The sequence below is a fragment of the Acipenser ruthenus genome, chromosome 7, assembly GCF_902713425.1.
Source record: "Acipenser ruthenus chromosome 7, fAciRut3.2 maternal haplotype, whole genome shotgun sequence".
Taxonomy (NCBI): Eukaryota; Metazoa; Chordata; class Actinopteri; order Acipenseriformes; family Acipenseridae; genus Acipenser; species Acipenser ruthenus.
Window position 1 is genome coordinate 41057741 of NC_081195.1, and position 12790 is coordinate 41070530.

A 12790-nucleotide genomic window follows, 5' to 3' on the forward strand; every position below is an offset into this window, starting at 1 on the left:
AAACAATTTATGGGTTAAGTCCTTTCAATGTAATATATATATATATATATATATATATATATATATATATATATATATATATATATATATATATATATATATAGTTTGTTTATTTAGCAGACACCTTGATCCAAGGCGATTTACAGAGACTAGGAAGAGTGAACTATGCATCAGCTGCAGAGTCACTTACAACAATGTCTCACCCGAAAGACAGAGCACAAGGAGGTTAAGAGATTTGCTCAAGGTCACACAGTGAGTCAGTGAGTGAGCCGGGCCACACAGAAAGCATTTTCTTCAGTACCATATTCAGAAACTGTCAAACAAAAACATTACATCACATCATATGAGACTTCTTATTAGGCCACATTTTCAAAGCCTTGACTCCAGTCTTTAATGAACTCCTACAGTTAAGTTAATTAAACTAGAACCCAAACAACTAAGTTCCATATATCAGATCACTTTAGCAGTCTGTTTATGATAATTATTATGATGATGTAGCTGCAGAATATGGCCACTCTGGAAGTGTGAATTCCGTGGGAGCCTGCAAGTTCTGCGACCTCTGAGGAATTTCGTTATCCACAGATTTGGATTGCCTCTAGTAATTACTAATGATTCCTGCCAGTACACGGTAACTGCTGGTGGAATAAGTGTGTATTTACATATAGATGGCCTGAAGAACAGTTAACATTCAAGAGCAAGAACCATTGGCATTTAAGTTATTATAATGTTATTACATGTATAGTATAGTGTTTATTAGCACTGTAAAACACAGCAGTGCAAGACCATATAAAGATAGGCAGCTAGTTGAAACGTTCTGTATTCGTAGAAGCATAGGTATCCTGATTGTAAAGCCAACATTTCAGCTGCAGAGCACAATATATACAGTGTACTAAAAACAATTTAATTAGGGCCATACCTCATTCAGAATCATGTCCATCTTAAATAAAATAATGGCCCCAGCATTACCCACCCAAGTGAGACATTTGTTCCATAAATGTATGACCCACTTTAAGAATAAAGTCATACATATTTCATGCATTTAAACAATCTATGTTTTTAATGTGATGGAGTTCAGGATTGTATTATCTAGGATGGAAAGTGAAATAATCAAACAAGCTAAAGCCATAAGAAAATGTTTTTAATAAAAAGCATATCAATATAAACTAAAAATAATGGAATAGGCATTTTCTTGCATGTTATTCCAAATTCACTACTGAGCGTCCGGGTTATAGTTGTCCCATGGACAGTTTCTCCCATCTCAGCTGTGGATCTCTCCAACTCCTTCAGAATTACCATTGGCCTCTTGGTTGCTTCTCTGAGTTTTGGTGGACGGCCTTCTCTAGGTAGAGTCGCGGTTGTGCCATATTCTTTCCATTTTTTAATAATGGATTTAACAGTGCTCCGGGGGATGTTCAAAGTTTGGGATATTTTTTTATAACCCAACCCTGATTGGTGCTTTTCCAGAACTTTATCCCAGACTTGTTTTGATAGCTCCTTGGTCTTCATGATGCTGTTTGTTTAGATATGCTCTCTAACAAACTCTGGGGCCTTCCAGAAACAAGTGTATTTAATCTGAGATCACGTGACACTTTAATTGCACACAGGTGGACTCCATTCAACTAATTATGTGACTTCTGAAGGCAATTGGTTGCACCCAAGCTTATTTAGGGGTGTCACAGCAAAGGGGGTGAATACTTATGCAATCAAGACTTTTCAGTTTTTTATTTGTAAATAATTTTGAAAAATATTTGGATTTTTTTCCCCACTTCGACATTATGGACTATTTTGTGTAGATCAGTGACAAAAAATCCTAATTAAATCAATTTTAATTCCAGGTTGTAACACTACAAAATGTGGAGAAGTCCAAGGGGGGTGAATACTTATGCAAGGCAGTGTATATCCTCCTCATACCAACGGTCAAGCTTGGTGGTGGTAGTGTCATGGTTTGGAGATGATTTGCTGCATCAGGACCTGGACGCCTTGCCATCATTGAAGGAACCATGAATTATGCTCTGTATCAGAGAATTCTACAGGAGAATGTCAGGCCATCCGTCCGTGAGCTGAAGCTGAAGCGCAGCTGGGTAATACAGCAAGACAATGATCCGAAACACACAAGCAAGTCTACATCAGAATGGTTGAAGAACAAGAAATTTAAAGTTTTGGAATGGCCTAGTCAAAGTCCAGACCTAAACCCCATTGAGATGTTGTGGCAGGACCTGTAATGAGCAGTTCATGCTCGAAAACCCACAAATATTACTGAGTTGAAGCAGTTCTGCATGGAGGAATGGGTCAAAACTCCTCCACGGCGCTGTGAGAGACTAATCAATAACTACAGGAAGCGTTTGCGTTATTGCTGGGAAAGGTGGCGTAACCAGTTATTGAGTCTAAGGGGGCGATTACTTTTTCACACGGGGGCATTGGGTGTTGCATTTGTTCATTCAGGGCCCCTTTTATCTAATATTAGGTTTTGGTTGAAGATCTGATAACATTCAGTGTCAAAAATATGCAAAAATGCAGAAAATCAGACAGGGGGCAAATACTTTTTCACGGCATTGTGTGTATATATATATATATATATATATATATATATATATATATATATATATATATATATATATGCGGGACAAACCGTTTTTTTATTTTCGGATATTAGTCTGAGATCAATATATTTGTTCGGATATTCGTTTGCAAATTTAGAAAAAGCCATTAAATGAAAAACGTTATTTTAAATATAGAGATACTCAGGGAGTATATTTATTGCGTATGACATTTAAACAAAAAAAAATCTGAAAAAATACAAAAACACAGCACTTTTTTTCAAAATATGGTTGCTAACCCATGCCTCTGACATCCGATAAAGATATAGAATTATAATTGTCCTGTGACAAAGAATTAGAACAAAGCAATCAATACAAGTAACAATTGTTCTTTAACTGCAGAACATAATCACTATAATGATGACAATATGAAATAGTACTGCATTCCTAGAGTGCATTCTTTTTTTATGAACAGCTAGCAACGGGATTGCCATGATTGCACCAGACCTGAAACATGGCCAACAAAGAAATGATTGCAGCTGTCAGCACCAGCCATGCCCCCAGGGAGTTCAGTTTAGCAAAGGAATTTAGAGGGAACTAGAAATGGGTGGTTTTCACTAACACAAACAGAGCATCCCTAGGGGTGAAATGTAAGGAAAATGACATATCTCATGGAACAGGTTGTAAATGAGAAGTAAAATGGATATGTGAAAAAGATCTCTCGATCACTGACGTGGTCAATGGCAGTGAAAGGGACTGGAAAATGCTGGCAGTGGAACGTCTGTGATAGAAAGACAGTGGACCTGAAATTGCCCATAAGAGAAAATACTTGTGCTGGGACGAACATGGAATTTCTGCAAGGATTGCACGTGCAGATTAAAGTGGGTATTTGTATGTGGGCACGGGGATTGCACAATTAGTTCACGTGCAGACTGTGCTGGGATTCAAGTGAATGATTGATTAGCAAGCGAGTCCCGGCACAGCTGCATAAAAGTCACACAGGGTTGGTGTGTTCAAGGAGAAAGAAAGGATAATTAAAACTAAAGAATTATTATTAGTTTATTTAGCAGGCGCCTTTATCCAAGGCGACTTACAGAGACTAGGGTTTGTGAACTATGCATCAGCTGCAGAGTCACTTACAATTATGTCTCACCCGAAAGACGGAGCACAAGGATGTTAAGTGACTTGCTCAGGGTCACACAATGAGTCAGTGGCTGAGGTGGGATTTGAACATGGGACATCCTGGTTACAAGCCCTTTTCTTTTACCACTGGACCACATTGCTACGCGTGCTGGTTTTACACCAGCCCCGCTACTTGTTAAAGGACAGTGTCTGCTAGTTGGTTTGTTTTGGCCAACATGCCTTTCGTTTTGTTCAGTGTTTCTGTTTTGTTTAAATCTTTGTTTTGTTTAAATAAATCTGCGCAGCAGCGCTTTACTCACAATACTATGCTCTGGATTTCCTTCCGGGTCTGATGTCACCATGAAGCCAGCCTGTTCACACAGGGAAACAGTCCATTTTTACTGGACAACACTGGTAATAGCATTTAATTGAGAAAATAAGTGTTCTGTCTTTATGCCCCAGATATTGATGTCAATATGACCTTAATATGGCAGTCATATTAGGTCACGAAATATGTTAAGGTGGCTGTAGCAGCATTTTAAAATGACTACTAATTTCTTGTACAGTTGAGTGCCAAGTATGAAGCCACTATTGCAAAGAATTAGAGCTTTGACATCTGGTAACCACATGATCACAGTAAGTCACATGATCACAATATGAGCTGTTTTTTATGAGATTATTTTTCCGTTGGAGTTTCGACAACATTGAAAATAATGGTTTATCAGAAATTAGCAGTTGAAGTACCAACAGCAGTTCCGGAATGACATTTACATAAAAGTTCCCTCATGGAATGGTTTTGGGGTTTTTTTGTTCATTTTTCTAAGTAATTTAACTGTATCACATTAAGAGTAATGTGAGCTCAAATGATTGATAAAGAAACATTCATATGGATAAAAAATGGTCTTCAAAGACCAAGACTATATATTTTGATTTCCTTGGGTCTCCATGTTCTGATGCGTGACACTAATGATATGAGTATTTTTGTGCTTCTTTAAAATTCTTGTTAATTCTATTTCGGAAAACTCTGAAATGTTGCTTCTTTCAAAAAACAAGAAGGATCTGATTCATGGTTTGTCTGAATGTAATCTTATACACTACATCCTTTAAATTGTGGAGATGATACTGCTACCTACAGAGCTGTCAATGTCTTCATAACTGTGTTTATAAAAATAAAACAATGCTCAGGTCTCATTTTGCTTGGTTATTAGACTGTCAACATACGTCAGCAAAGACACTATGAATGTAAAGGAGCTGCCAAGGTGTGCCTTGTAATAATTATTGAGCTGTTACTTGGTTTTCTGTTGCTATTTCTGGAGCCACAGTTGCTGCAGTGAGGCAAGTAAGAGCATTCATGAAACAGCCATCAGAGGATCTTTTTTTAAACAATCTCTGAGTAATTGGCACCTAAATGCCACAGGCAAAATGCTGCTTGACGTACGATGTGTCATACATCATTTTGTTCAGCTCAATTCCTTAAAAAAATATCTGGATGTGATGTGATATTAAATGATTATTTAAAATAAATTCTTAAAAGAAAATTGGAGCAAATTAGTATAACAATTGTTAAAATACTATTAGGCGGTGTACTGCAGCTCTATTCAGCTACAGGTACCTGGAATAAATAATTACATGGGAAACCTGACACACGTTTCTTTATACATTTGCCCAGCGCTGTAAAAGATCACAGCACTTGGTCACCCCGTGTGACACATGCATACATAAAGAAAGCCCTTCAGCTGTGTAAAAAAAAAAAAAAAGTCAAAGCTGTTCAGCAAACGTATTTAAAGAAAAAGTTTACTGATCTGTGTTTACTTTTCTTTCTACACAGCTGAAAAGGGGCTTTTGGCTGAAACGCATGTAGCCAGCTAATCACACTCGCTACCTTGACACTTGTATTAGTCTTTATTAAAGGGCATGCCTGATAATTAAGCTGCGTTTAGCCTTATTATTTAAACTTGTGTGGCAGGTAATAGCATGGAGGTGGCTGCTGCAACAAAGCTTTGTTATTTGTGAACTGTAGCTGAGATGAATTGAGGAAAGTGCTTTTTGTTTCCGTGATTTGGGGATCTGGCAGGTTTCTTTTAGATGTTGTTTTAGAAGATGTTAGTTTTTATCTAGACACAAAATATTCATTCATAGTCACTTTACATTGTACAATAGGCTAGGTCATATAAAGGTTCATAGCTCCTACACACAAACTCGCAAAAGAATGCTTCACCACCTGAAAGATGTCATGTCAATGAATAATTTAAGTCATGTCTCATTGATTTGCAAGTTAGTAATCTCTAGTTATGCGCATGTAAAATATGTATACATATTCACTGTACATTGTAAGGTAGCCTATGTCAAATAAAGTTACTACAATACTTTGTGCTTAAGAATGATGGCAGGGGAAGATAAGCCTAAATTGTCTCTGTGACAAAGTGGTTTGCATTGTGCAGGTGTAGAAGTGATGCAATGCGTAACAGATGACAGACAACAAAGTTCACGGTCCAAACAATTCTTGGTTTCCGTTTGTAATCCATAAATAATAATCCCAGGCAATACACAGCAAAGTGTATTGGACTGTTTTAAACCATGGGTTACAGTCCCGAAATAATAAACACAGTATAAACACACACAAATACACAAGTTAACATGCAAGTGGTGAAATACAATGGTGTTGTCCGCGGTTGCCACATCGCTTCCCGCCTGGGGCGATGACTTGGTGTACCATGGCTCCGCCCCCTTTCTAGACTTCCACCTTTCTCTAGAATGAATTGTCAGACCATCCAGTCCGGGGCACTCTGTTCCCTTTACACAGCTCCCTCACAGGTCAGGGGGGAGATTTATAACCAAGATTCATTCTTTCTCTGTCACAATCTCCTGTTTAACTAAGCTAATTAATACAAATCTATTCTTAAATGTGTCCCTTTGTAGGCATGTTTTTTGTGCTGTTACTTTTCAACTTGGCTTTTTGTATGCTTAATATTTTGACCAGATACTATACAAAGCCTGTATCAAGTAAATACCCATGATAGTAATCCTTAAAAAAAAAGAAATGCTGCACATAACTTTCTACAGCACATATGACACAAAAAAACATTCTACACCTCAGTAACAATGGTACACCCTGTCAGATGTGGCAGAAATGCCTGGGTTATGCCTTCTCCAGTGCAGGGCTGAACAGTTACTGTATTTTGGATTACTATTGTTTCATTAATCTAAATTTATACTAATGTGACATTGATAATATTTTATTGATAATATTTTATTTTATTGTAAGGCTTTCCCTGCGGAACACTGCTATGTTATGTCATGTGTGTAGTCGGACAGTTTTTGGTGACGCACATGTAGTAGTCTTCTTCTGGCTGGCCACTGAGCAGCCGCGTCTGGCGGCTGCTCTGTGTTTTGTTTTTGTAGCTTGTGTCTTCGCTCGGCTGTGGAACAAAATTAAAGAAAGAAAGTGCTGGAACTGTTAGCTGTATCAAAGTGCTATTGTGTCCCGACCAGAACCCTCAGACCACGTATCCCCCGAAGAATAAAAATTAAGGGCTTACACTAATGTTTTATTAAATGTCTAGTTTGAACGCATGTTCATGAAAAGACACAAAGTGAAACTGACAGAAACTTATTTGCAGTTTGATTAGAGTGAATGTTCTACATCGCCAATGAGGTCAGGACGTATTTCGGCTTGGGATCACCTGAAGGAAGAAAAAACATCTGTGTTTTCTAACACATATAACAATGTTTGCACATTAAGTCCATACTTGTTTTATTATTAATATGCAATTACCCTGGATAGAATTTGCCGTTGTAAGTTTTCATTGTGTTCCTCCATAATAAGGCCAACAAGGTAATGGCCCAAAATCTATCTTTACCTTCTGTGATTCAGGTAATAACCTTTAAAGACAAAAAGATTAAATAAATTGCCGATAAGTGTTGGTATGGGTGAAGAAATGATTACAACACATATACTTAAGAGCTTGTTCATAATTAATATGTGGTGATTAAGGGTTGAGGGTCATGTTGGATGTTGGATGTGTCAAATATGTACTTCACATTTATCCAAGTAGAATTTGATAATAATTGTGTGCATGTTGTGTAAATTAACTGTATTTACTTACATTTGTGATAACAAAGTGTTACACTTACAACCCAAACAATGGCCAGTGGAATTTGAACTTTATAATGCAAACACAGAGGCTCTGGTAAAAGGTATCAGGAAATTAGATGCTGAGCCCTTAAAAAAAATCTCTGGTTGCCTCCACTCTCCTGTACTAATCGGTAGTTTGTTTGTGTGTGTGTGTGTGTGTGTGTGTGTGTGTGTGTGTGTGTGTGTCCACATATATTTTCTTTTAACAGAACAGATTTTAAGATTTTGTAGTCAGTAACAGTCCGTGCTGGATGATTTTTAGTTATCCATTCCCAAAGGAGCGGGGAAAAAAACAGACCAACACAAAAGTCCTGATGGCAAAACACAATCTAGACATTTCTTCTGTCTGATCTTCCTTCATATGCATTTTTTTTTAAATTTATTACAATCAGTCCATTTTAGTTTAAATATTCTTACACGTTTCAACGACACATTTACACGGAGCTGTACTTTCAGCACCACAGAATGAAACATATGATGCACGTTTTCAACTTACAATTTAATACAATGAATACAAATACACATAGAGTTGTGTTTTGTTTGTTTAGTTAAATTAAAATCATGACGTTTCAAAGCAAAGACTGGCGTTTATTATTAGTGGGGCTTGCAAAGCAAGAGTCCCCACTTTAAATCTTCGACATACTACTTCTTCTTCTTCTTTTTCTTCTTCTTCTTCTTCTTCTTCTTCTTCTTTGGCACGCTACTCCTCTTACACCATTTAAGCTAGAAACGCTGTTCAAACTTTAAAACGTGTAGACCGGCCTGGAATAGTGTGCTTGTATACAACTTTTTGATATCTTTTATATGTTTTAAACTATTAAGCTTCTTGTCCTTTTTTGTCCATCTTCATTCACTTTAATGGGACTTTTTTCAACATTCTAAAGCCCCCCATTGTTTAAAAACTCCCAGACTTCCAACATTCTATTTACTGTAAACGATGTAACTTTTGACACAAATCAGCTACTTTGACCACTTTCCCAACAAGTAAGACAAAAAGTTAGAGCAAATGAAATCTTCCTCTACTTCTCAGCTATTCAAATATGAAATCAAAACCGAAATAACTTTTACCAATCAAGAGGTACAGCTGTTTTAGTAACCGCATCAACTTCTTCAGTAGGCTACTTCCCACTGTTGAATTAACTGTCATAGAACTTTGAGAAATTTCAAATTATAACACATTCTAAGCATGAGACAATTAGTAAACAATGTGACTTAATAATAATAATAACTAGATGGTAACTTAAAGTTACCATCTAGTTATTATTATTATTATTATTATTATTATTATTATTATTGCTGTTCTTGTTTTGTATCAACATTAAATCTAATTTGAGACATGCAAGTTTTCTCTCACAGTAACTGCCACATTCAAATTCATCTTTTGTGCTACTGTGAGTGTGTATAACTAGAGATTACTAACTCGCAAATCAATGAGACATGTCTTAAATTGTTCATTAGCATCAAGACTTTCACGAGGTGAAATAACATTCCTTTGTGAGTTTGTCTGTTGGAGCTATGAACCTTTATATGACCGAGCTTATTGTACAATGTAAAGTGAATATGTATGTATACTTTTTGTGTTCAGAACTACAGATTACTCAATCGTAAATCAACCAGACATGGCTTAAATTACTCCTTAGCATGCCATCTTCCATAGGGTGAAATGGCATTCTGTTGCGAGTTTGTTTGTATGAGCTATGAACCATTATATGATGTAATCTACTCTACAATGTAAAGTGAATATGTATGCATATTTTTTGTGTTCATAACTAGAGATTGCTAACTCGCAAATCAATGAGACATGGCTTAAATTACTCCTTTGCATACCATCTGGCATAGTGTGAAATAGCATTCCTTTGTGAGTTTGTTTGTAGGAGCTAGGAACCTTTATAAGGCGTAGCCTATTGTACAATGTAAAGTGACTATGAATGCGTATTTTGCATGTTCATAGCTATAGATTACTAACTCGCAAATCAGCGAGACATGGCTTAAATTACTCCTTAGCATGGCATATTTCATAGGGTGAAACAGCATTCTTTTGTGAGTTTGTATGTAGAGCTAGGAATTGTTAATTGAGTAGAATGTAGTGAATGTGTGAATATTGAATATCCAATATCCAATACCAACAATGGCATTGTCACTGGTTTAAAGCAAGGCAATCTGTAAACTAATGCTATTATCATACTGAATAAATTGGTACTTTTGTATTTAATAAATAAACCATGTTTGTTTTTACAACTTGACCTTGCCTCTATTACTGTTGTTTTTCACTCACATAACTTTGGGTTACGCGTCATTAAATAAATAACTTTGTTTTGTAATTATTTAAACCTTTTGTATATATATAAAAACAATTTTTGTATACTGCAGTTATACTTCCATTTCAGCCATATATATATAGCCATATATATATCAAAGTCCAGGATAAACCACTGCAGCAGTATTAAATACATTAAATAATAATACTGTGGCTGGAGCCTTAACTACCCATCAATCACACAATTACCTCATTAAGACTCCAGCCACATTCTTCACAAGGTTTTTATAGGCGGTGAATTAACCCCATCTTTGCTACAATACACAATTCAAAATAATAAACAATTGCAATACATTAGAACCTGGTACGATTTACAAAAATGAAACACAGTAATATTTATTTAATGGAAACAATAATAATACAAATAATAATCAAAATAGTGCACCTTTATATACATATTCATAAGGGGCGGAGCACCCTGCCACACATACGAGCCCTCTTGAGGTGTCGTGGACTAGTTGACGAAACACTGAGGATGGAAGGTGCCCACTTGAAGACCCCAGAGATGTACCCTACTAAGCTCAATCCAGACGGTTGTCATGCTGATGCGCTGGGGAGGCCGCACTGTGGTTGATCCCCGGAGCCAGCATCGCAACCGTTGTGTGTGCTGATGCGCCAGGGAGGCAAAATAAGCTGATCCCTGGAGCCAGCATTACACTTCAGCCATCAACACCAGACAGAAGGATATCTACATCATCATATGGAAGGAAACGTAAATGGATGGAGACACATATGGATCACATTAGTTTACTGTAAAGCTACGTCTTAGTTGGTGCTTATCTTGGCGAGAGCCGAGTTGAAATCAGCATGAAGTTTTAACATCTACTCTCGTGTAATGGAAATCATAAAGAGAAAAACAATTAGTTTTTAATTAGTAAATCAATTTTTATTTTTTATTAACTTGCAAGGGTTTTAAAACCCTATTTATAATCTGGACATTGCCTTAGAAATGAACACAGCAATTACTGAACAGTCTGTGTACGATGGAGTCTGAAAACTACTTGTTATTGGAGCGTTATTTGAGCTGACAGGGAGTGGATTGGCTGGTGCGGTAGTGACAGGAACAGGATTCACTGCTTGATTGGTTGGTTTTGAGTCTTGTTTGGAGGATCCAGCCGAGGATAGTATTGTAGACCAATTGTGTTTTTGCTGAACATTTGCTGTCCAATAGCTGCGAATTGAACTTTCGTTACGATGTCTTGTTACAGACATGATTTCTCTTATCTCCAGACCAGTGTCAGTTTCAAATTCAGTATCAAAATACTTTTCAGCTTACCAGTTCTTAAAAGCAGATACTGACCATTTGGTTTGTGTCTTGTTCTTAGTTCATTTCTTTGCAGTTCTAGGGTTTCAAGCTGATTCTCTGATACGTTTATATTCCTTTCTTTCTGTATTATTACTTGTAGTACTAGGGCTTTGTAGCAGGTTTTAAACAGCTGTAGCTGGATTGGGTGTTGTAGGTGAGGATGATAAATTTACCCACTCTGGTATTGATATCTGTGAATGAGTTAAATAAATACATGAACAAATGAAACTTGTGTAGAAGTTTAAATATTGACCTAGTTAAGCTTATGCATTTTGTATAAAAAAGTTGAAAAACAAAAAAAAGATCTTCAGGACCTTTCAGTCTATTATTTGACAATGTATTTCTTACTGTTACATCAGTTGTCTTTGAAGCTTTGTCATCACTAATCCCTACTCTTATGTCTTTGGTATTGTCAACCAGCTGTTAATGCAACTGGCTAATCTTGGGACAAAGAAGATAGGCTGTAAATAATAGATGAAGCTCTCTGTATTTGTTTTCAGCAAAGCTTATTGAGTAAATGTATCCTATTGCACTGTCACTGTGAGACTGTAGGATGAACCAAACGTTCTTGTATGTGAAACAAAGCTTCAGTCCATTCCTCTAGTCTGTTTATGGTACAACTGCAACAATATATGAGTACTGCTTTTGAAGATAAAAACAAAAAGTAGTACATAGAGGTGTGAGTGTAGTTTTAGTTAATGAAACTGCACAGTATCTACAGGGTGTAACTAGGGAGCACTGCATTGGCCTTTGTTCTCCTGTAGAGAGAGAGGAAAATCCCCTGGGACTACGGCTCAGGTGGTGACTTCCGAGGCCCGGTAATATCCATTGCTTAGGTTCCACAGGTGAAAAAAGGTGATTAGCTTGAAAAGTTCTTCTGATTGGTAACTGGGTTGCAATAGTGAAGCAACATTTATATTGGGTATTATTGGGTGTTATGTTAACACTGCAGACTCACCATGCAGCCACCCAGAGCTACAGCGTCAGAGGACAACTCACAGGCAAGCCCGCAGCCACCCGGCCAGAACACAGGGGTCGCTGGTGTGCGGTGAGCCGAGGACACCCTGGCTGACATAACCCTTCCCCTCCTCGGGAACTGCCACTAATTTATACAGGTAAGGTTTTTAGTTTTTTTTCAAAGGCTAAAATGAGAATCTGAATTAATTAAACACTCAGGCACCAATCCATTTCTCTAAAACAACGGCACTTATACTGTAAGCGCCAATCCAATTCTACAATAAACGGCCTTTCCAGCGCCAAAGAAATATTTTGTAGTGTCTCCTTTCTTCCTGCTGAACCCATGGCAAGCCGTCGCCACACTGGTGTCAGACGAAAGCGGGACGTGTAGACCTCAGAAGGAGGTGTAGGCAAGG